Source organism: Rhinopithecus roxellana, chromosome 10 (genome assembly GCF_007565055.1).
Source record: "Rhinopithecus roxellana isolate Shanxi Qingling chromosome 10, ASM756505v1, whole genome shotgun sequence".
Taxonomy (NCBI): Eukaryota; Metazoa; Chordata; class Mammalia; order Primates; family Cercopithecidae; genus Rhinopithecus; species Rhinopithecus roxellana.
Genome location: NC_044558.1, coordinates 40,655,902 through 40,682,349, shown reverse-complemented (window position 1 = coordinate 40,682,349; position 26,448 = coordinate 40,655,902).

Genomic DNA, 26,448 nt, shown 5'->3' with positions numbered 1-26,448 from the left:
TATATAATTTGTATATTATAAATTATATTAAATTTATATAAAGCTAACATATTTTCTGTGGATACATATATACATATATATTTATATATAATATATTTATATATTATTATATAATATAGCATTTATGTATAATATATAATATGCATATAATTTATAATTTTAATGTATCAATTATAAATTATAGTATCTTAATAGCAGTGTGAAAACAGATTAATACAATAGCCATATGTAGAAGAACAAATCTGGATCCATATTTCTCAGCATATACAAAAACTAAAAGTTCTTGTCCTTGACTTGGAAAACTCTGGATATAAATCTGACCTCTGTCACCTTACTATCTATATGATCTTGAGTAAGTTACCTGACCTCTATGAATCAGGATACCTATGTCATAGGGCTACTGTGCGAATTAAATAATGTAATACACGTAAGGGACTGCGAATAGTAAGCACTCAGTAACTACAAACAAAATTAGTAGTAAGAGGGGAAAGGTAAATAGAAGTTTGCTAAGAATGGAGGGAGGAAAGTTTGAATGCAAATGTCCTAAGGCAAAAGTGCATGGTATCTTCAGGGAACAACAAGGAAAACAGAAGACCTGAGCAGAGATTTAATGGGGAAGAATAGTGGAGAGGAAGTTGGTAGGCTGATACAAAGGATATCATACTAAAGTTTTCGATTTTTTTTTTTTTTTTTTTTTTGAGATGAAGTCTTGCTCTGTCACCCAAGCTGGAGTGCAGTAGCCTGATCTCAGCTCACTGCAACCTCTGCCTCCCGGATCAAGCAATTCTCCTGTCTCAGCCTCCCGAGTAGCTGGGCCTATAGGCGCATGTCACCACACCTGGCTAATTTTTGTATTTTTAGTAGAGACAGGGTTTCACCATATTGGTCAGGTTGATCTCGAACTCCTGACCTCAGGTGTTCACCCACCTCGGCCTCCCAAAGTGCTGGGATTACAGGTGTAAGCCACTGCACCTGGCCAAGGTTTAGATTTTATTCTATAGTTTATGGGCAGTCTGAAAAATTATGAATGCAATGGAATACTCTAATGGTAATATGGAAAATTTATTTTGTTTTATTTTCTCAGGGAAATAGTGATATTTTCCTTTACATGGTTACTTTAAAAGATTTGCTGCTTCCCTAAGAGTGATTTTTATCATTCCTTGGAAGCTAACATATTTTCTGTGGATACATCTGTTTGTTAATAGAGGCAATGAAAAAATTGGATTTGAGAGTTTTACATGAAACCTTCAAAAATGTTTATTCCTTGTATAGAATTATAACTGTTTTAATGTGCAGTCAAGGTCATATGGTATGGATTCAGTGGCAATTGTGAGCCCTTATATTTATAGCACAAGTAATAGGATAACGAGGACAGAAGTAAGAAGTAATAGCCTAAATGGACAAACTATAAAGATTACATTTTTGGATACAGCTTTACCTTGGCCATATTTCTGTTCCATAATGGGTTAAATCCAAATTTACAAAATAACTATGGTATAACAGATTGGAGTGACTGGTGACACAGTCAGTCTAACTGCATGCTCTACAATCAGTCGTGAAAATAATGAGTATGGGCTGGGCGCGGTGGCTCAAGCCTGTAGTCCCAGCACTTTGGGAGGCCGAGACAGGCGGATCACAAGGTCAGAAGATCGAGACCCACATCCTGGCGAACACGGTGAAATCCCATCTCTACTAAAAAATACAAAAACTAGCCAGGCGAGGTGGCGGGCGCCTGTAGTCCCAGCTACTCAGGAGGCTGAGGCAGGAGAATGACGTAAAACCCAGGAGGCAGAGCTTGCAGTGAGGTGAGATCCGGCCACTGCACTCCAGCCTGGGCAACAGAGCGAGACTCCGTCTCAAAAAAAAAAAAAAAAAAGAAAATAACGAGTATGGACACATAGGCCGTGCTTTGATTCTCTGGCTGCCAACTAACATAGCCATGGCATATGGGCAATTGTGGCATTCAAGTCTATATAATTTAATTGTCTTAATTACATATAATAGAAAACAGAATATAATAATGCTAAATAACAATACCCTAAACTAATCAGGGCACATCTCTGAAAATCACTTCACTGCTGTACAGACTGCTCCCTATCTTAAAAATTACAAGATATCCCAAATTATCGTGCAGTATTCATCATCAAACTGCTATTTGATAATTGTTACTACATCAAAGACCAGAGACAAAGATCAAAGAATAAGAACTACAGCTGTTTCAGCCTACACATTGAAGCCCATCCCAATTCTCACTAACCTTCCATGTTGCCTTTACACCACAATGATAAATGTTTCAGGCATCTAGATACGGATTTTAACTCTGAAGGAAAGCAAAAGTTTTCTTGTGGACCCCATTTATTTTGTAATAAAGGTTGTGTTATTTGTAGGTCTTAGTAGTCCCAATTTCTATAAAGTTCTATAGGAAATAAAAGGTTAAAAAGAGACTTTAAAGAGACCTTGATCCCAACCCTTTCTGGCAATCATTCACTCTGGGTTCTGCCATCACAAAGGACCCTATCTAAGAGTCCAACCAGTCTGATCAAATAGCTCTCCTTTGAAGATTTGATACATCTGCACATGCAATTCCTTCCTTACCATAATCCTCACTCTTCAGCATAGATATTTACTTGGCAAAGTCCCTGTTATTGATCAAGAGCCAGTTCAAGTGTCTCCTCTATTTTCTAAGAGACAATTTAAAACCCGCATAGGAGACCTCTACTTTTGCACTTATCAGACCATGTCATAATAATTTGCTTAAAATATTTTTCTCATTTATCAGGCTATAAACATTTATTTTTATAATCTCAACTCCCATTAAAACGTCTGGTGCAAGGTGGGTGCTTAATAAGTATTTTTCTTTTTATTTATGCTATGTCTTCTTTCAAAAAGAATTGAGTATGGAATACATAGATGCATTTAGTGGAATGAGATTTTTTTTAAAAAAAAAGAAAGCAAAGAAAAAATGTTTAACAGATTGACTAAAGATCTAAAAAAAAGTAATTTATGTTCAGGAATTTAGGAGTGGTATGTTTTTCCCAATTTTAGAATCAATAGGGGAGAAAATAAGAATTAAAAAAAAAAAACCTTCCTTAAAACTTTAAGCCTGCACACTTTATGTGAAATATAAAAAGGTCATTTAAACTTTAAATCACTGGAAGAAATAAAGTTAATTTATTCTGATTATTGTAAATGTTTGTTCTGTGCTGAAGTCTCCATTTTTGCCATTCACATCTAAGCTTCAACATTTTAATTAAATAGTTAAGCAGTTGAATCGTATGTCTAATAACATCAAAAACTATCTTCTACACCCATTAACAAACTCACTGGTCAATGCAAAGGCAGCCCTGCTCAGAATAGGAAGGTAGGCAGTTTGTCATGGTGTTCACCTCCCTTCCACATTAGGGACTCTTCCAGGGCATAGGTTAAACACAAATAATTTTCTAAGAGACAACTTAAAACAAGTGAACAACAATTAAAAGCAAATAACAAAGAAGGAAACGAAGAAAAAAAAAACAAATGAAGAAAAAAAAAACATAACATACCTATATTAGAAAAACCAGTCTGAGAGAGGCTACCACAATTGAAGACAGAACAAAACACTAAGCTTCCTGGCAATAAAAGAAAAAACATAGGCAGAGTGGGGCGAGTGAATCATATAAGATAATTAAAGAAAGTACAAGATCATCAAAATAAACACTTTCAGAGTTCTGAAAATTATTTACCTTTTCATAATATTGATGGTATTTTCCATAGAAGTGATAAAACCTTCAGAGGTGCTCTTCCTTTGGCGATTTCTTATATCAGTTTAGTTCCTCATTTCAGTTTCACACACCCTCTGTACTCTCTCAACAATCCATATATTTTTATACACCATTTCCTCTGAGTTTAATGCTCTTCCTCATTCATCTTTGCCTGGATTGCTCCTTACTGATCCTAAGGTATCAGTCGCTGCAGGAAACCTTTTGTCATTCATCTCCCTCCCTGGTTGTTCACAGGGGTATTAAGGCATCTCTCTCTCTCTCTCTCTCTCTCTCTCTCTCTCTCTCTCTCTCTCTCTCTCTCTCTCTCACACACACACACACACACACACACACACACACACACACAGAGGCATAATCTAAGTATCCTTTATTATGCTGTCATAGAATCTTGGGCATACATCTATCCTAACATTTGCAGATGCTATGTAAAAAAGTAGTTTATGGGCCGGTCGTGGTGGCTGATACCTGTACTTCAGCACTTTGGGAGGCTGAGGCAGGGGGATCACTTGAGGTCAGGAGTTTGAGATCAGCCTGGCCAACATGGTGAAACACCGTGTCTACTAAAAATACAAAAATTAGCCAGGCGTGATAGCATGTGCCTGTAATTCCAGCTACAGGGGAGGCTGAGGCAGGAGAATTGCTTGAACGTGGGAGGAGGAGGTTGCAGTGAGCCAAGGTTGTGCCTCTGCACTACAGCCTGGGTGACGGAGTGAGATTATGTCTCAAAAAAAAGAAAGAAAGAAAAGAAGTAGTTTATGAATGAACAGGGGAAAGTTGACTGTTGTTTGTGGCACTCAGTCCCTGTCATGCTCTTCCTAGTAGCCCTTAGTTTCTTTATCTTTACAATGAAGGATTGGGCTTGGGGTCTTTAAAGATCCCTTCCAGTTTAATTGTTTTATGATGATGATGTTTATTGCTTTGTTTAAAGAATTTAAGATGACTGAAGTGCAGTAAGGAAACTGCAGAGATAATAACAGGAAGACAAAAGTGGTCACAAAAAAAGCATCAACCATGACCTAAGTCATCTATGGCCAGAAGAGTCAAACAAACAAACAAACAAAAAACCATTGACCTATTAGGAAGATTTTGTCATATTCCAGGATTAAGTGAAATCATTATACAAAGTGCCTAGCACAGAGCTTGCTAGTTTCTTATTCCCTGCATGGTAGGATTGACTAAAAGATAAAGAAGTGGTCTACGGATCAAATAAAAGGCATAAAAAAATCCCTACTAAGCAGGAACAAAGATATTAGGAAAAGTAAAGATTAAAAACACAAAAATTATTATTATTAATATTTGTACAGCACTCTTCAATCTAAGTATTTTAATATAAATTAATGCCCTTTTGTTTTAATCATGAACTATAGGTATCTTTTCTTTTTTTTTTTTTTTATTATACTTTAAGTTCTAGGGTACATGTGCATAACGTGCAGGTTTGTTACATATGTATATTTGTGCCATGTTGGTGTGCTGCACCCATCAACTCGTCAGCACCCATCAATTCATCATTTATATCATGTATAACTCCCCAATGCAATCCCTCCCCCCTCCCCCCTCCCCATGATAGGCCCCAGTGTGTGATGTTCCCCTTCCCGAGTCCAAGTGATCTCATTGTTCAGTTCCCACCTATGAGTGAGAACATGCGGTGTTTGGTTTTCTCTTCTTGTGATAGTTTGCTAAGAATGATGGTTTCCAGCTGCATCCATGTCCCTACAAAGGACGCAAACTCATCCTTTTTTATGGCTGCATAGTATTCCATGGTGTATATGTGCTACATTTTCTTAATCCAGTCTGTCACTGATGGACATTTGGGTTGATTCCAAGTCTTTGCTATTGTGAATAGTGCTGCAATAAACATACGTGTGCATGTGTCTTTGTAGTAGAATAATTTATAATCCTTTGGGTATATACCCAGTAGTGGGATGGCTGGGCCATATGGTACATCTAGTTCTAGGTCCTTGAGGAATTGCCATACTGTTTTCCATAATGGTTGGACTAGTTTACAATCCCACCAACAGTGTAAAAGTGTTCCTATTTCTCCACATCCTCTCCAACAACTGTTGTTTCCTGATTTTTTAATGATTGCCATTCTAACTGGTGTGAGATGGTATCTCATTGTGGTTTTGATTTGCATTTCTCTGATGGCCAGTGATGATGAGCATTTTTTCATGTGTCTGTTGGCTATATGAATGTCTTCTTTTGAGAAATGTCTGTTCATATCCTTTGCCCACTTTTTGATGGGGTTGTTTGTTTTTTTCTTGTATATTTGTTTGAGTTCTTTGTAGATTCTGGATATTAGCCCTTTGTCAGATGAGTAGATTGCAAAAATTTTCTCCCATTCTGTAGGTTGCCTGTTCACTCTGATGGTAGTTTCTTTTGCTGTGCAGAAGCTCTTTAGTTTAATGAGATCCCATTTGTCAGTTTTGGCTTTTGCTGCCGTTGCTTTTGGTGTTTTGGACATGAAGTCCTTGCCCATGCCTATGTCCTGAATGGTACTACCTAGATTTTCTTCTAGGGTTTTTATGGTATTAGGTCTAACATTTAAGTCTCTAATCCATCTTGAATTAATCTTCGTATAAGGAGTAAGGAAAGGATCCAGTTTCAGCTTTCTACTTATGGCTAGCCAATTTTCCCAACACCATTTATTAAATAGGGAATCCTTTCCCCATTTCTTGTTTCTCTCAGGTTTGTCAAAGATCAGATGGCTGTAGATGTGTGGTATTATTTCTGAGGACTCTGTTCTGTTCCATTGGTCTATAGCTCTGTTTTGGTACCAGTACCATGCTGTTTTGGTTACTGTAGCCTTGTAATATAGTTTGAAGTCAGGTAGCGTGACGCCTCCAGCTTTGTCCTTTTGACTTAGGATTGTCTTGGCAATGCGGGCTCTTTTTTGGTTCCATATGAACTTTAAAGCAGTTTTTTCCAATTCTGTGAAGAAACTCATTGGTAGCTTGATGGGGATGGCATTGAATCTATAAATGACCTTGGGCAGTATGGCCATTTTCACGATATTGATTCTTCCTGGTATCTTTTCATTATTATTTCCTTTAATTGTAATATTTTCTAAAGCATATTCTATTGACTTGTCAAAAGATAAACCAATATATCATAGTTTTTACTAATAATTTCTATTAATATTATAGCATTGGGAATTAATTAATATGCTATGCCAGGCAACTTTCAGCATGAGGGTTAGTGATAGGAAGTCAAAGGAAACAGCAAGATGTTACTCGTTTCTACTTTGCTGAAAACATAAAAATAGTTCAACTCTTTTGGAGCTTTAATTTAACCTAATTGTTATCTAATTGTATAGTAGCAAAGTTTCTCATTTAGCTGCTATCTCCTTTTACTAAAATGAGCATTCAGATGAAAAAGCTTACACTATCTTTTCAGCTTGGATTTTTTGTTCTATATTTAATATTTATATTAAATAAATATTTGCAGCAGGCATAAATTTTTTAAGTACATGAAAATAGCACAAATAACTTAAATCCCATTATCAAGTCTATTCCAGTTGATGAAAGCAGATGGTAAAAATGGGAAATTTGGGGTCTTAAAATACAGTTTTAAACAGTTAAAATATTGCCAGTCGGGCTGTACAAATAGAAAAATATTTGTTTAGGTTTAAATTGTTCTTTCTTCCGTTCAGATTTTATTTAGTGATATCATAATTATTAATCCATTTCAGATTTCTAGTCTTGAAACTTAATCTTCTAGAAATTTTATTAAAGTACATGTACATTAGATTGGAAGAAATAGCAAATTGATTGTAGTTTTAAAAGCAATTTACTAGCAGAAAATACTCAGCAGAGAAAACATCTAAATCTAGCAAAGACACCATGTTAATTCATTTTGTGTTGCTATAAAATAATACATGAGACTAGGCAACATATACAGAAAAAATATTTATTTGGCTCACAGTTCTACAGGCTGTACACCAAGCGTGGCACCAGCATCTGCTTCTTGTGAGGGACTCAGGAAGCTTACAATCATGGCAGAAGGTAAAGGGGGAGCAGGCATGTCACACACTCAGAGAGCGAGCAAGAGAGAGGGGGAGGTGACATACTCTTTTTAAACAACCAGATTTCAAGTGAACTCAGAGTGAGAACTCACTCATTACCTCAAGGAGGGCACCAAGCGATTTATGATGAATCTGCCTGCATGACCCAAACACCTCCCACCAGGCTCCACCTTCAACTAAATCACGTTTCAATGTGAGATTTGGAGGAGAAACAAAAAACTATATCAGAGATATTAAACAGAGCACAAATATGATAACCTTTAATGTTGTGCATTATAATCTGATTTAAAATGTAAAAGTATAGGGCAATAAGCTTTAAAAAATATGTAGCCAGAATTTCACATTATTTTTTTAACCTCCTCATTCCCTAAATCATAGCAGTTATCTTATCCAAAGATAAAATCATTCTGTAGAATGCAAACATTATATGCCTTCTTCCTCTCTTCATATTTTTAGCCCAGAACATAGAAAAAAATTAAATTCTATCCAAGGTGAAGACAGGGGCGTTGTGAATCTTGAGAAGAAACACCTGAGTACCTCTAGGCTCACCGTGGCCACTGGGAAGAGGAGTTACTCATCTGATCAGTCAGAATCTGACTTTTATGGAGCTATATTTGCTAGTATATGGTAAAGTCACGTTAAAGGTCAATGTTCATGCATAGCATGTCCTCTTGGCCTCTATTTTACTTCCTGGATTTGTATTATCAGTATAATAAGAAAGCCAAAGCTTGGTCCTTTTACCCACATGTGGAAGGAGGTTGTCTCTTTCTTCTCTGTTCTCTTTTCAATGTAGTAGTACAATATATTTTAAAATCTTGCTTGTATCCAAAATTTAAATTTTGAATATTTTCTAAATTAAGGCAGCTATTTATGAACAAGATAACATTTAAAAAATCATCAATGTTAAAATATGCTGAAACATTTTGCTTTATCATTTATACAGATTAAATCTCTGTATAATAATTGAGCATTATACAGCAACAGCTGTACTAAGAGAGAAATTCATAGCCGTGTGAAAGGAAAATGAATCTTGGGATGCCCCAAAACACTAAGCCAAAGCAAAAGTCAAGCTGGGACCTGCTTAGGGTAAACCTATCTCCCATTCTATTCCTAAAAAAGATAGCTACTAAGATTAGAAAGCTACATACTTCCCTCACAAGAAATTTCCTTGTGGACAAAGAACAGACAAAACTCAAAGTCATCCCTCTGCTCACTGAGATAAATGCATATCTGATTGCCTTCTTTGGAAAGGCTAATCACAAACTGAAAAGAATGCAACCATTTGTCTCTTATCTACCTATGATCTGGAAGCTCCCTTCTCTCCTTCCTACTTCAAGTTGTCCCACCTTTCAAGATGGAGCCAATGTACATCTTACATATATTGATTGATGTCTCATGTCTTCCTATAGTATATAAAACCAAGCTGTGCCTTGATCATCTTGGGCACATTTCAGGGCCTCCTGAGGTTGTGTCATGGGCAAGTGTCTTTAGCTTTGGCAAAATAAACTTCCTAAATTGACCGAGACCTGTATCAGATATTTGGGGTTTACATTTGGTAACTATGAAGGGATTCGGAGTGGAAGTGCCCCTTACCTTTGATAAATTCCCTATGGGTGCTTGGTACCAGCTTGAGCTATTTTTATGACTCCAACCAATAGGACAATTTGCTGAGGTCTGGGAGCATCCCCTCCAGAGAATCCCTGATCTCCCCAAATTTGGTTGAGGTCTAACTTAATTTTGCTTTACAACTCCTTTCTTTTGGAATTGTACTTGCTTCCAACAAGGAAGGCAAGTTTTCCTGTTTCCATGACGATGGAAGGCAGGTAATTCCTTTCCGGAGATTGAGCTCACTTCCAACAGGGAAGGTGAGTTTGAGTTTCTTCATGCTTTTAGGATGGTAGAGAGTAGTCTTCAGCCTGAGAGCAATCCCTTGGTAAGTAGTTGAATTGGGGTTTGTCCTGGCTAAAGTTAAGATTAACAACCATCTGGTCTTAATTTCTCCTTACCACCAGAGTGCTTATAATCATATTGTGGGAGATCCATTTTGTTGTTTGTTCCTGTCTTATGCCTGTCAAATTTGACCAACTCTACCTGACTTTGTCAAATCTGAATGATAATTCCAAATTACGGGTAACAAGGAAGGCCTCTCTGAATTCGCTAAAATTCCTTGCAGGTGCAAACGAGGAAAAAGAAAATAAAACCATCCAACCAAATGAAAAAAAAAAAAAATGTGCTTGGTTTCTGTGTTTGTTTCAGGTCTAAGAAAATTTTTCTTTCATTTACTTTTCTTCCACCCTGTACCTCCTCCCCCTTCACCATCTTCAGTAGTGAGAAAAATTTAGAGAGAAGGCTTCTATTGACTCAAACCCTTTAAAGAACTCAGAACAAAGATGCCACTCACCCCTTTTGGGGTATTCTGTTTTCTTTGTGGAGTTTTAAGAGTCATGGGTAGATTCTTCTTAGGTCTAAAACTCTGCTTTCCCGTATTGCATTACCTTGACCTCTTTAGTTTTGGGGGTACCAGAGATTATCTTGTACTGTGATAGGATTTAGCCTTGGTGTGTGTAATGGAGAATGAAAGGTATGAAGTTAGGGGAGGCTGAGGACAATTTACAGGAAATGGTCTTGGCTGTTTTTCCTTTTCTTTTCCTCTCCTAGGAAGTCATTGTTTAGGGATCCAACTTCTAGTTCAGGGATGCATTCTTAAGGGGCTTCTCCATTGCTTTTTCTCCCAAAATTAATCTCGATTTGGCTTGTCTGTGTGTATTTGCTAACGAACTGAACTGTTGTTTTCATAGGTAAATAAGAGACTGAATTTCCTCAGCTCTGAAGAAAAGGGGCATTCTGCCCCTCCCAGCCAAAATACACTCCTGGATGACCTGGGGGCCTCATGGGAATGTCTGGGGAGTTGACCCCTTGCGATGTGCAGTGGCCCTACAGGAACTCCCAACAAAAGTAGTTTTTAAAAGGCTTATCTAGGAAGCTCATATGGGAGCTGGTCACTCAGCACTTTGAGCCCTCCTGGAGGTACTCAGACCTCCAGAGAGAGAAACGGTGACAAGTAAGAGGGCAGCAACAACTCAGTAACACATGGTGGAGTCCTGCCTGCAACCAACACACACTCTGACCCTCTCTACAAAAACCCTAGACTACAGCTCTGTTCCTTCTTTTAAGAAAAAACAAAAAACAAAAATAGAAAAGTGGGAAACAAATAACAATGAGAAGCAAACAAGGAGAGTGACCCACCTTTTGGGCACTCCATTGGTTTTATAGCATCTCTACTTGCTAAAGTTTGTGTAAAATGGAAATGTTATGGTCTTTGTGAACATCTACATCAAGGAAAAATAGCCCTAAGGTTGACCTGCAAACTATAGTGTTCCTAAGTTATCTTTTTTCCTATTTTCTTTTCTGCCTGCTTTAAAGCTGCTGTTACTTTTCCACTATGATAAAATCCACAGTTTGCATCCAGCCATTTCTTTTTGTTAGTGTTTTTGCAAACCAATGAGTTTGTATTAATATATCATGGCTAGAGTTATGAAGTAAAAGCTATATGATCTTATATGATCTTTGGTTGTATGAGTGTGTGAGTGTGTATGTGTGTGTTTATGTTTATGTACAAGTGTTTTGGCCACAAGGTAGTAAATTGACTTAAAGAGTATTCATATATTGAATAAAATTAAATAATAAACCCAAAAGCTTCACAAGTTCACATGACTTAAGTAAAATCTTTAATAAGCTAGCTATAAAATTACTGGTAAAGTAATATTAGAAATGTCTTAAGAATTGCCAGCATACATTTTGTTTGCATTTATTGATCAAGCAATTTCATACTTATCCCTGCCAAATACTATAAGGTGTCAACATTTGGCATAAGGATTACAAAATTATAACCCCAACCCCAAACGGAATGAGTTTTGCTTGTGTAATTTTTGATAAAGACATTAATATTGGTTTAGTGAAAATAACCAGATCTTAAATTATTTAGTAAGTAACTGATATGATTTGGCTTTGTGTCTCCACCAAAATTCATCTCAAATTGTAATCCTCACATGTCAAGGGAGGGACCTGCTGGGAGATGGATTATGGGGGTAATTTCCCCCATGCTATACTCATGATAGTGCGGAAGTGCTCATGAGATCTGATGGTTTAAAAGTGGCAGTTTCCCCTGTGCTCTCTCTCTCTCGCCTCCTACCCTGTAAGACAGGCCTTGCTTCCTCTTCACCTCCCACTATGATTGTGTTTCCTGAGGCCTCTCCAGCTATGTGGAACTGTGAGTCAATTAAACCTCTTTTGTTTATAAATTACCTCTCAGGTAATAGCTTTATAACAGTGTCAGAACAAACTAATACAATAACTATATATTTAATTTTAAGGTTCTTACTTAGGTAAATACCTGAAATTCACAGGCTATAAAATGGTTGACAGGGAAATAACTGTAACTGCCCAATGGGTTCACCTTGCCTGCTGCCTAGACAGAGCCAATGTATCAATACAGAGGAATTGCAATAGAGAAAGAGTAAATTCACACTGAGCCAGCCGTGTGTGAGAGGCCAGAGTTTTATTTTTTTATTTTTATTTATTTTTTGAGATGGAGTCTTGCTCTGTCACCGAGGCTGGAGTGCAGTGGTGCAATCTCAGTTCACTGCAACCTCCACCTCCCGGGTTCAAGCAATTCTCCTGCCTCAACCTCCCAAGTAGCTGGGATTACAGGCATGCACCACCTGTTAATTTTTGGCTAATTTTTGTATTTTTATATTTTTAGTAGATACAGGGTTTCACCACGTTGGTCAGGTTGGTCTCAAACTCCTGACCTCATGACCCACCCCTCCTTGGCCTCCCAAAGTGCTAGGATTACAGGCATGAGCCACTGTGCCCAGCCCAGAGTTTTATTGTTACTCAAATCAATCTCCCTGAGAATTCAGGGATCAGAGTTTTTAAGGACAATTTGGTGGATTGGGGGGCCAGTGAGTCAGGAGTTCTGATTGGTTGGGTCAGAGATGAAATCCTAGAGAGTAGAAGCTGTCCTCTTACAATGAGTCAGTTCCTGGGTGGGGAACACAAGACCAGATGAGCCAATTTATTGATCTGGGTGGTGCCAGCTGATCCATTGAGTAGAATGTCTGCAAAATATCTCAAGCACTGATCTTACATTTTACAATAGTGATATTATCCCCAGGAGCAATTTGGGGAGATTTAGAATCTTACAGCCTTCAGCCACATGACTCCTAAACCACAGTTTCTAATCTGGTGGTTTTAGATAGTTCCCAGGCAGGAAGGGGGTTTGTTTTGGGAAAGGACTGTTATCATCTTTGTTTCAAAGCTAAACTATAAGCTAGTTCCTCCCAAAGTTAGTTCAGCCTATGCCTAGGAATGAACAAGAACAGCTTGGAGGTTAGAAGCAAGATGGAGTTGGTTAGGTCAGATATCTTCACTGTTTCAGTTATAATTTTACAATAGTGGTTTCATAACTTTAAATGAGAACTTTCACAGTTTTTGTAAATAATCTAGGTAAATTATTAAAATAAAACAACTAGGTAAATGTAATGGGATAACTACTTGTAGACAAATGTCATAATTTATAATCTAAAGTTAAACTAAATAATGAATAGTTCATTAATTGGATATTTTCCAATAAAAAATATCGTAAGAAAACATTCTATCTAAAAACATGTGTTCTTATAAAAAGGTAAAAATATTTGCCTTTCAAAGCTTATTTAAAGGTTATATATAAAACAAGGTAAAAGGAACCAGGAACGAGAGATATAAAGGAAGTTATAGAAATAAAGAGGTATTTTTGGTAAGAAGGCTTAAAGAAAAATAATTTTACATGAGAAATAATCTTGTGTGGTAAATTTTGTCCTATAATAGAATGACTGGTTGTTTAAGAAAGAAGGATGTTCAGGACAAACCAGAAAGTCTAAGCATGTCATGAATGGTCTGTGTAAGTCATAATGAGAGGATTATGAAAAAAAAACTTTATATGATCAAATTGTCTCTAATTAAACAGAAATTATAATGGTCCTTCTAGAGGTTGGGTTTGATTTTAAAAACTTAAACACTAAGGAACTGCTTCAAAATATGCAAACTTCTTAAGGTATTGCTTTATGCTTAATAAATTATAAGACATTATAATTTTTTATGCAAAGTTCAACTTTTATTGTGTCTCGTTGTTTTCAGCTTTCTCTCCCCTTTTAAAAGGCCTGAAATGATAACTCTATCCGTCAACTCATTTTCAGCTCCTGTGAGTTGTTTTTTTTTCCCTTTGGGTTCTAATTGTTGTGGCCTGACACTAAAAAACAACAACAAACAAGTTATATCTTAAAGGTATAAAGGAAATGTTTCCTTCCAACATAATATTCCCTATAAGGAATAGCAGGTAAACTGCAGGAGGTCTTTTCTTTTGCCTTTGGGTAACTGGCCTAATAAATACATCTTAGCTTTATTGAAATAATTCCTATGTTGTTATTACTAAGTTTGGTTTGCTTAGTAAAAACTGAGATTAAAAAATTTTTTAATTAAGATTATTACATCCATGTAACTTTCTTTATGTGCTTTTAAAGTCCTTGTGCCATTAAGTTACAGGGCTTTGACTCCTGGGTCTAAAGAGGACACCAAGTCCTGCTAAATCTTAACACTGATCGCAGTTAAAGCCTCATATTCAGACCCAGTAGAAGATGCCAATCAAAATAAACTGTGTTCATGAAACACAGGGCCAAAAACTAAAGCCATTCAACTCCTCAGGGCCGAGGGACTATCACAGAAGAGGTAGGTGCATAGATTGTAGGGGCCAATTTTGAGAGATGAAATAAGTTCATTCATTCTCTATGAATTAACCATCAATGTCAAAGGCACACTGATGCAAAACTAGCATATGGGCCCCTCTGTCAGATTAACAAGGTTTTCTTGAAGAATTAACCTGCTCCTTAATAGAGGTTATAAAGGCTTACGGAAATTATATCTTATCATCGATGACTAAAATGCTACAGATTGTTTATAAATTTTTGAAAAACAAATGTAATTGCCCTCATGCTATTTTTATTAGGGCTTATTGTTTGTAAAATTAACTATCCTCTCTCAAAGAATAAATGTTTTTGCCTTTTTTTGGAAATCTTTAAATTATCACTTTGGTTAAATAAATGACTTATTTTACAATGACCTGTGATCCTATTTTGTGATATCAAGCATTTTCAACCTTTGATATTTGGCAAACTTTTCAGAATCAAATTATAAATTATGTATTTTTCTGACATAATGAATCCTTTCAGATACTAGTTTCCCTAAAGTTCAAAAATGATGACATATTTGGCTTATTTGATATGAAAATTTTACTGGAAGCATTGTCAAATATGAAATGGTGTTTGGCTTTCTTTGGGTTTTATTTGTATGAAATATGTTATTGGTATATGTTCCAAAATTATGAGGAACACCTATAATTCTGATACAACTTAGTATACATTATCAGTAATAATTATAATTGTTATGCTAAATTATTATGTGGTACAGAGGTAACAAATTTCCTTGTCAATTGTGTTTTTGACTGTGGCTGCCCTAAGACTTTTTGTCATCCATGGACATTTGTTGTCTGGTTTTGGCCCTCTTTAGAAGGCAGTTTTACAATCAGCTATAAAACTCTTAACAGGTATTCTTGGATGCAGGGTTCTGATAACTTTGGAGATTGTGACATTAGAAGGAAAACTTTCAGGACTCTCATGGAGAGCTTGAATGTTCTTGAATATCAAGCAGAACAGGAGTTAACGGCATGGACTGAACTAAGAGAAGACTGAAGTAATCTTTTTTTACTTTTTTGCTTACAACATTGCTGATCAACCAGCATAGCACATGTTTACCTATGTAGCAAACCCACACATCCTGCACATGTATTCCAGAATTTAAAGTAAAATAAAATAAAATAACAAAAAAACCCACAAAAAATGTTGCTAATCATTTGTTTTGTTTTTCAGAGTTAAGAAAACTATTTTGAGCTATTTACAGCTTGTAGCAATTGAAGAAAGTATACTCCTGTGAACAAAATTTGGAGCATATTTCTTTCTGTCTACCTGATGTCTCCAGGATTTGGAAACTATTTGTGAGTATTCTTAATTTACAGGAATATAGTTATTTGCATAAGTACAATAAGAATGTGTTGCAACTGGACACTGTTAGCGAAACTGGTTATTTTACCAAGACTTTGACTGGAATGGTGTGCTTTCCATAAGGAATCAAACTTGACTTATAGATCCAATAAAAGCCTGTTGGGAAAACTGGCCTTATACCTTGTCTACTCAGTCCCTGTACAGGGTTTCTCTTCTGTGGTAAGCAAAGAATATCACTTTCTGAGAGGCCCAAGGGTCTCAAGTTATCCTGGGAGCTCAAGAGGAAAGGAATTTACCCAACTCAGTAGATATTTGATGGTACAGAGCCATGACTGGTATCAGTTTTTAAAAAGACTTTCTGAGATTCCTTCTATGGAACAAAGTTCTCTCAAAGCCAATTTAAAAGCCCATGTGAAAAATAATTATTCTTGCTGCACTTTATACAAATAATCAGGCCAAGTATAATAAAGCAAATCAGTCCTACCATGATTTGTCTTTAGTAAAAATGGGGAACAAGAGAGAGAGAAATTATGGATCACAAACTATAGTACATCTGTTGTTAGATTCTAGTCTTGCCTAATGTTTTTCAATTTTTATTATTTTCTTTGGCTTAGACTGAATTCTAATTTTTCCAGGCTACAAGTCTCCAAAATAATCTTTTCAATTTTTTTCTTCTTTCTTTTTCTTTTTCCCCCTTTTTTCCTGATTTAAAAATCACTAACAGCTAAGCTATGCTTTCTTAAAGCTCTGCAAATTGAAGCTAGATAACTTAAAATTCAGAAGAAAATAACAGTAGCCTATTTACACACATAAGCCACTTTCATACCTGCCTACTGATGTACGGGCTTCAGAGTAATAGGGCCTATATAGAATTTCCAGGATTGTTCTTTTTTTGTTTGTTGTGTTTTTCTCCCTTCCTCGCCTTAATTTATCTTTGTAGGGTGTGAGACTTCACAACCTGTTAAAAATGATTTTTCCTAACAACATGGGACCTACCCATCTAGAAATAAACTGTTTTAACCATGAGAGATCAGATAAAATCTGAGACCAGAGACTCATTTTCTTCTAAAACTCTTTCTCTGAAAGATTTTAAAAAGAAAAGGTAGAAGTGTGAAAGGAAAATAAATCTTGGGATCCCTCAAATCACTAAGTCAAAGGGAAAAGTCAAGCTGGGAACTGCTTAGGGCAAACCTGCCTCCTATTCTATTCCTAAAAAAGATAGCTATTAACATTAAAAAGCTACATACCTCCCTCACAAGGAATTCCCTTGTGCACAAAGGACAGAAAAATTCAAAGTCATCCCTCTGCTGAGATAAATGCATATCTGATTCCCTCCTTTGAAAAGGCCAGTCAGAAACTCAAAAGAATGCAACCGTTTGTCTCTTACCTACCTATAACCTGGAAGCCCCCTCCCCACTTTGAGTTGTCTCACCTTTCCAGACAGAACCAGTGTACATCTTACATATATTGATTGATGTCTCCTGTCTCCCTAAAGTGTATAAAACCAGGCTGTGCCCCTTGGGCACATGTCATCAGGGCCTGCTGAGGCTGTGTCAAGGATGTGCATCCTTAACTTTGGCAAATAAACTTCCTGGTTTGACTGAGACCTGTCTCAGATATTTGGGGTCCACAGCAGTAAATGCATACATTGAAGAAATAGGGAGATTTCAAGTGAACAACCTAATAAGGCACGTCAAGGAACTAGAAAAGCAAGAACAAACCAAACACAACATTGGTAGAAGGAAAGAAATAATAAAGATCAGAGCAGAAATAAATGAAATTGAGACAAAAATACAAAAGATCAATGAAATAAAAAGTTGGGCTTTTTTGAAAAAATAAAGAAAATTGACAAACTTTTAACCAGACTAAGAAAAAAGGAGAGAAAACCCAAATAAATATTAGAGATGAAAAAGGGAACATTATAACTGGTACCCAGAAATAAAAAGTGTCATCAGAGACTGCTATGAACAACTATACACCAACACATTGGAAAACCTAGAAGAACTAGATAAATTCACAGACACATGCAACCTAACAAGATAAAATTATGAAGAAATAGAAAACCTAAACAGATCAATAACAAGTAATGAGATTGAAGCAATAATAAAAAAAATCTCCCATCAAAGAAAAGCCTGATGGATTCACTGCTGAATTCCACAAATATTTAAAGAACTAATACCAATTCTGCTCAAATTATTCTGAAAAGTGGAATAAGACAGAATACTTTTAAATTCATCCAATGAGGCCACCAATACCCTGATAACAAAACCAGACAAAGAAACAACAACAAAAGAAAACTACAGGCCAATATTGCTGATTAACATATATGTAAAAATCTTCAACACAATACTTGCAAACCAAATTCAAAAATATCTTCAAAAGATTATTCATCATAATCAAGTGGAATTTATCCTAGGGATGCAATAAATGCAAATCAATAAATATGATACATCATATCAACAGAATGAAGGATAAAAGCCATAAAACAAATTTGTCATAGAAAGAACATACCTCAACACAACAAAGGCCATATATTACAAATCCACAGTGAATGTTATGTTAAAAAAAAATCAGAAGCCTTTCCACTAAAATCTGGAATCAGACAAGGGTGCTGACATGCACCACTTCTATTCAATATCATACTAGAAGTCCTAACCAGAGCAATTAGGCAAGAGAAAGAAATAAAAAGTATCCAAATTGGAGAGGAAGAAGCCAACTTATCCTTGTTTGCAGACAATATGATTTTACATTTTAAAAAACCTAAATACTCCACCAAAGAACACTTAGAGCTGATGAACAAATTCCATAATGTTGCAGGATACAAAATTAACATACAAAAATCAGTAGCATTTATAAACACTAACAGTGATCAATCTGAAAAAGAAATCAAGAAAGTAATCTCATTTACAATAGGTACCCAAAAAATTACTAGTAATAAATTTAACCAAAGAAATGAAAGACTTCTACAAGGAAAACCATAAAACACTGATGAAAGAAACTGAAAAGACACCAAAAAATAGAAAGATATCCCATGCTCATAGATTGGAAGAATTAATATTATTAAAATGTTTATACTACCCAAAGAAATCTACAGATTCAATGCAATCCCTATCAACATGCCAAAAACATTCTACACAGAAATAAAATATAAAATCCTAAAATTTGTATGGAACCTCAAAAGACACCAAATAGCTAAAGCAATCCTCACCAAAAAGAATACAGCTGGAGGAATCATACTACCTGATTTCAAATTATACTACAATGCTATAGTAACCAGTACAGCATGGTGCTGGCATGAAAACAAACACATAGACCAACAAAACAGAACAGATAACCCAGAAATAAATTCAAGCACTTGACACCCAACTCATTTTCGACAAAGGAACCAAGAACATACTTGACACCCAACTCATTTTCGACAAAGGAACCAAGAACATACATCTAGAAAAGGACAATTTCTTTAATAAGTTGTGCTAAGAAAACTGGATATTCATATGCAGAAGGGTGTAATTAGATTCTCATCTTTCACCATATACAAAAATCAACTCAAAATGGATTAAAGGCTTAAATGTAAGACTTGAAATGATAGAACTACTAAAAGAAAACATTGGAGAAACACTACAGTACATTGGTCTGAGGAAAGAGTTTTGGGTAAGATCAAAAGCACAAGCAACAAAAACAAAAATAGACAAATGAGATTACATCAAGCTAAAAATCTTCTGGACAGCAAAGGAAACAATCCACAAAGTGAAGAGACAACCCATACAATGGGAGAAAATATTTGTAAGCTATCCATCCAACAAGAGATTAATGACCAGAATATACAAGGACTTTGACCAACTTAATAGTAAAAGAAAAAAAAAAAAAATGATCTTGTTCTTTTTGATGGCCGTGTAGTATTCCATGGTGTATATGTACCACATTTTCTTTATCTAGCCTATCATTGATTCCATGTCTTTGCTATTGTGAATAGTACTGCAATGAACATATGTGTGCATGTGTCTTTATGATATAATTATTTACATTCCACCGGGTATATACCCAGTAATGGTATTGCTGGGTTGAATGGTAGTTCTGTTTTTAGCTCTTCGAGGAATTGCTGCACTGTTTTCCATGATGGTTGAACTAATTTAGACTCTCACCAACAGTGTATAAACATTCTTTTTTCTCTGCAACCTTGCCAGAATCTGTTGTTTACATGGATGGAGCTTGAGGCCATTATCCTTAGCAAACTAATGCAGGAACAGAAAACCAAATACTGCATGTTCTCACTTATAAGTGGGAGCTAAATGATGAGAATACATGAACACAAAGAGGGGAACAACAGACATTGGGGCCTATCAGATGGTGGATGGTGGGAGGAGTAGGAAGAATAACTAATGAGTACTAGGCTTAATACCTGGGCAGCAAAATAATCATTACAACAAACCTCCGTGACACAGGTTTACCTATATAACAAACTGGCACTTGTACCCCTGATCTTAAAATAAAAGTCATTATAGGAAAAAAAGAAAAAGAAAATCTAACTTAAAAATGGGCAAAAGACCTAAGTAGACATTTCTCAAAAGGAGACATACAAATGGCCAATAGGTGTGTGAAACAATGTTCAACATCACCAGTCATCAGGGAAATGCAAATCAAAACCATAATGAGATGTCACCTTACCCCAGTTAGAATGGCTACTATCCAAGACAAAAATAACAAATGCTGGCAAGGATAAAGAAAGGAAAATTCTTACACAGCATTGGTGGGAATGTAATGTACATAGTACAGCCACTATAAAGAAAAGTATGAAGTTTCTGAAAAAGGCTAAAAATAGAACTATCATATGAGCCAGCAATCCCACTGTTGAGTACATATTCAAAAGAAGGAAATTAATGTATCAAAGAGAGATTTGTACTCCCATGTTTACTGCAGTATTATTCACAATAGCCAAGATGTGGAATCAACCTAAGTGTCCATCAGTGGGTGAACGGATAAAGAAAATGTGGTATATATACACAATGGAATATTATTCAGCTATAAAAATCAATGAAATCATGTTATTTGCAGCAATATGGGTGGAATTGGAAGTCATTATGTTAAATAAAATCAGTCAGCCACAGAAAGACAAATATGGCATGTTCTCATGCCTTTGTGGGAGCTAAAAGCCTTTGGGAGGCTGAGGCAGGAGAATTGCTTGAACCCGGGAGGCTGAAGTTGCAGTGAGCTGAAATCATGCCACTGCACTCGAGCCTGGGTGACAGGGTGATTCTCCGTCTCAAAAAATAAAAATAAAAAATAAATTATAGTATTTAATAGTACAGCAGCAAAATTATAGTTAATAATTTATTGTACATTTCAAAATAGCTAGAATAAAAGAATTATAATGTTTTAACACAAAGAAAAAAATAAGTGTTTTAGGTGATTGATATCCCAATACTCTGATTTGATCATTACACATTGCATACAGGTATCAAAATGTCATATGTACCCCAAAAATATGTATTTTGGGGATAATAAACATTTTTATTATATATCAACATAAATAAAATAAATTTTAAAATAAAAGCATTATTTATTATATTAGAAGACACATTATTCACTATTCCTTTAAAAGTTTACTAAGCTATTGGAAAAAGTAGATTTATGTTTTTTTTCCAGAAATTTAAAGTTATTTCTTGTGCCATAAAAGTTGCTATGTGATACTAAATTCCAGAAAAAAGTAAAATCTCACTTCAGTTGTAAACAAATATTTATTGCATTTTGAAACATAAAAAGTAGTTAGATAAAAATAATGCTATTATTACCATAAGTTCTCATTTTGATAACTACAAAAAATAGAAAGGTGACATATTTTTTAGCTTGTGCCACCTTCTCATTATGAGTTCCTTGAAATCAGAAATTATATATTTCTCATTTTTATCTCTAGTGCTAATCACATACTGTTTTCTGGATAGATGGAATGGGTGGATGGGGTGGGTGGATGAATAAGATAGAAGGAATGGATGGATAGGTTGGTGGAATAAATGAACAGATAGATAAAACAGATGTGAGGTTGTATGGAATAAATAGGATGGATGAATGGAATAAGTGGATGAAATTGATAAATGAATGGATGCAATGAATGAATAACTGAAGAATTCAGAAGCTCCAGGGTTAGGTGAGTTATGGTACATGGATGTTGCAATGTAAGTGTCCATTAATTCACACAGTTACTACTCATCTTTAGATGCCAAATATATAATGCATACTGAGGCTTACAGTGATGGAGGGGACAAAGGTAGATAAATAAAAATAACAATAAGATGTAATCACTATTAGGATGGGGTATGCATCAGGTCTTATAGGAGCATAGAACACTAGAGAGAGCTTTTAAAAAGACATAGTAATTAATCTGAATCTTGGTGAAGATGATTTTGAACAGTATGGCCTAACACATTGCATGAGGAAGGCACATATGCACTGTATTAGCTGATTGGGAATAGTCGACTAGGTGGACAAAAGTGGAAAGGGAATTCCAGGAAGATGAAGCAGTATGCGCCAGGGTACAGAGATATAAAACTCCATAGGATGGCCAAGAAACTACAAGTAATTTGGTATGTCTGAATTTATAGCAAAAGGACCCACTGAGTTATTTATTTTGATGCTATAGTTTCATTCATCTCTTAGGGTTTAATACAATGTATTTCTAATTCCTGTCAAACAGCTAGATTTATTACTTATCTTTTATTCCTCACCTCTAATTTTACAAAAATAAACCAAACCTTAAAGCAGATGAATAATTTTCATACACTCACATGTCTAATAATTGAATTGGGACTCAAATCCAGGCCTGTCTGATTTCAAAACTCTTGATGACAATGCTAATATTAGTACTTAAATTCAGAAGCTCAGATAATTTCGTTAAAAGATTTACTTGAAAGGGATGGGGGTAACAAGAACTTGGTTTGGACTAGGGCAAGAACTTTAAAAAGTTGGATTGTTAGGAATAATTTATATTTGAATTTGGAAAAAATGTATAACATTACATTATAAACAAATTACTAATATAAAATCAATACCAAAGAATTGTATACAAGCTTTTCTACTTCTTTTTTTATGTCAGCAGAATTAATAATGAAGAAGAGGTTCAGTTACAGTTGAAAGAAATATGTTGATATTTGGAAATAAATGTTTCTTATTTTTAAAATGTTTATCATTTTTAAGTAAACAGTGCTATGGTTAAAATTCTGTACTTCTATCAATGTAGGTTTTTGTTTTTATTGTTACCAGTATTTCCTTGACATCCATTAGAATTTACTAAGTTTTAAAAAAATTCTAGCCATAGTTAAGCCAGAATGTGAAAGGCAAAAAAATGTATTTCAGTGGACCAGTATACAATGGAGGTAGAGGAAATTAGATTGATTACTTACCCTTCCCAAAAGGGAAGTAAGCTATAGTTAAAAGAGTCAGAAAAATAAACTATAGTCTTATCTTTAATCTCCAAGAATATGAGATGGAAAAGGCAGCAGCAAGATTGTGTCTCCTTCTGCTAATAAAAGAGGTTTGAAAGGGAGAGAATGTAAAGGGGTAAAAATCTGTTTACAATTAACCAGTTACTAGATACATTATCTACCGCAGATATAAATAGCTTTCTTACACATTACCAATAATATGTTCCATAATTTTTTTAAAAACTTTGGTCTATAGGTCTTTCTCTAGGAAGTGGCTGTAATTCTAGCCCTGTCCTGATGGGACTCCAGAGGAGGTAGTTATAGATGGTTACATCGCGCATTTCACAGGATAGTTCTTTATCCTGGTTGACAGTCTAATGCCCAAGTGTCTAAACTGACCAGGTGTCCCTCTCACAGGAAATTTGTTTATACTGTGGCCCTTATGTGACCGGAGTCCATTTTTCCTACCAAGATAGCCATTCTCTAGGAGGGCCCTAAACTTTAGAAGAGCTTTCTGCCCTGTCTAGGACAGAAGCTACATTCAGATATGTTGGTCAGGTAAGACACAAAGGAGGCAGTGCAACAAAACACATAAATAACAGAAACAGTTTTATTACTTACAGATCCATAAGAGAAGAGGGCAGCATGATTCACAAAGCCTGTTGGAAAGGGGGAATCATCCAGGACATGTATACTCAACCAGAAGGTAAAGAACAAGAGAAAGAGAGAGAGGAGCTATGGGACAACCTTTTACTGGGGCCCAGGACATTATGCAAGCAGATTTCCCAAGGGGAATTCTAATGGGTCGATTTAAAGCAAGAAAGCATGAGTTCTGTGGGGGCACTCTGTGACTGAGAGGTGGTCACCGTGGTATATCTGTGCAGTCCGTGCAAAGTGTAGGGGTCAGCGAGGCAGGTCAAGTAGGTTGTATCTGCATGTTTCACAGGGAGGTGGTCACCAGGAGGCAGTTGTACAAGACAGCTATCTGGATTGACAACACGGAGAAAGTAGGAGGAGGTGAGAAACTGAAAACTGGGTCAAGGGTAAGTAAGCCCTGCTTCTGCTATGAGAAAATCCAATCTATATTCAAACGGATGCTTAGGAATTATAGAAATTCACTACACATGTTTTTAAAATACTACAAAGACTATTCACAGTAGCAATAAGAACTATAAAATATTGAGGAGTAAATGAAACAGGAAATGTACAAAATCTATTTTAAAAAGCAGAACTGAAACACATAAAACATCCAACTAAATGAAGACATATGATGTTCCTGGATAGGAAGACACAATATTGTAAAGCAAAGCAATTCTGATTCAAATCTCCTCAGTATTTTTAAAAAATAAATCTTAATTAGCTTATTCCAAAAATTACAGAAAAGATTTATAAACATTAAGTTTTAAAAAGAATAATAATAGAATAATAGGAAAGATAATTTATTCTACTAGAAATCAAAACATACTATGCAACTAGAATAAAACAGTAAGGTATTAGTTAGCCTAGGACTAAACAAATACACTAAGGAAAAGAATAGAGTTTAGGGGGACAATTCTGAAGTACATGTCTACAATCCTACAAGATTCCTTAGAGGTTCCCCAGCAAAATTGAGCCTCAGTTGTCTACAGTAGCAATCCATTTGTTTTGTTACCACACACTTTACTGGCCTTTTTCCTTTTCCCATCTCACTTTCTTCATTCCTCTTGTGCTTCCTAGGATCACCTCTCAATCAGCATACCTATACTCAAGTCATTTTCTTAGACTCTTCTTTGGTAAGAACCCAAACTAAGATAAGAAATACTTATGTTTTTGTTCTACATGCTCCCAAATAATACTAATTTTTCATAATGACAACATATGCATGTAGGACTTGTGTCATCCAAAAAATTTAATTAAGAAGTATTAGGCTTAACAAATTAAACCTTTAATTTTAGAGTATTGTTTTGGGATTTTATGTTTTGTTTCACTAAGGGAGGACCTCATAAATAGTAATCAATGTCTACATACTCTTTCATATATCTCAAAATTTAGATTGAGAGTCCTACAAACACTTCCAGCTCATTTTGTTCTTAGCCTTTCACATTTAGAGGCCAACAATGTGAAATCACAGAAGAACATTCCCAAAATGAAAATGTTAAAGATTTATAAATCTGTCCAACATCTAAAAATGTTTGAAGGTTCGTGTTGTGTACTATAATACCATAACTAAAGGATATTTAGAAACATTATCTCTGAAGAACACATAAATGTTAATCACCAGGAATATGGGGAAGTGTGCAGAGCTGGATATGCAGTCCAGTGAATAACAGAATAGTCTCAACAATTGAGTTCAGAAAATGCCATTTATTTCTACTCTAAACTGAGACCTGTTTTTTAAACAGGAAGCAGGAAGTTGAGTGCCTAGGCTAAAAGGCAACACAAGCTTAGAACACAAAGAGGGTGATCTAAAAGGGATATGATGCCATGAAGAAAAACTGGAGTTAAAAATAAAATGCTCAAGATATTGCATGGGCAACAAAGAAAACCCTTGGAGAAACTAGTATCATTCACATTCAAGTGTCATTGCTTGGATAAACCACACAAAGCCCAGTGGGCCAGCAAATGGGTAACTTTACCATAGATGATGATGATAGGGTAGTAGAAAAGGGACATTGATTAAGTGATGTACAACATAACCATAGGATGGTGGGATTGTGAGTATGACATAGGAAGACCTTTAAGTAAATACTCATCAGAAACTTACTTCTATTCATCAAACTCCATGAGCAAAAAGGGAGGGTACCTAAAACGAGATATAGCAGGCATTCTTTTTAACTAAAGAAGGAAAATTCGACCTGGATCTGTTTAGCAGCAAAAAAAGAATAAGTGTAGCTAGTAGCAAAATAAATAGATCAATAAATAAATGTAGTCAGGTAATGAAAAATTTAAAGATCACGGTAACCAATGTCTTCCTATCCTTCCAAATCTTAACAGGGAGGAGGCACTAATTAAAACCCGAGCTACATAGTATGCTAAAACTACATATGATTCCTTCATTAATGTGGGTTCTGCTACTCTCAATTATATCTTCATAACATTTCAAAGCAAAATTTCCCTTTTGACTACTAATGGCAGGTATTTGAAATACCAGTAATCAATAGATAAACAGTAGGCAAGAT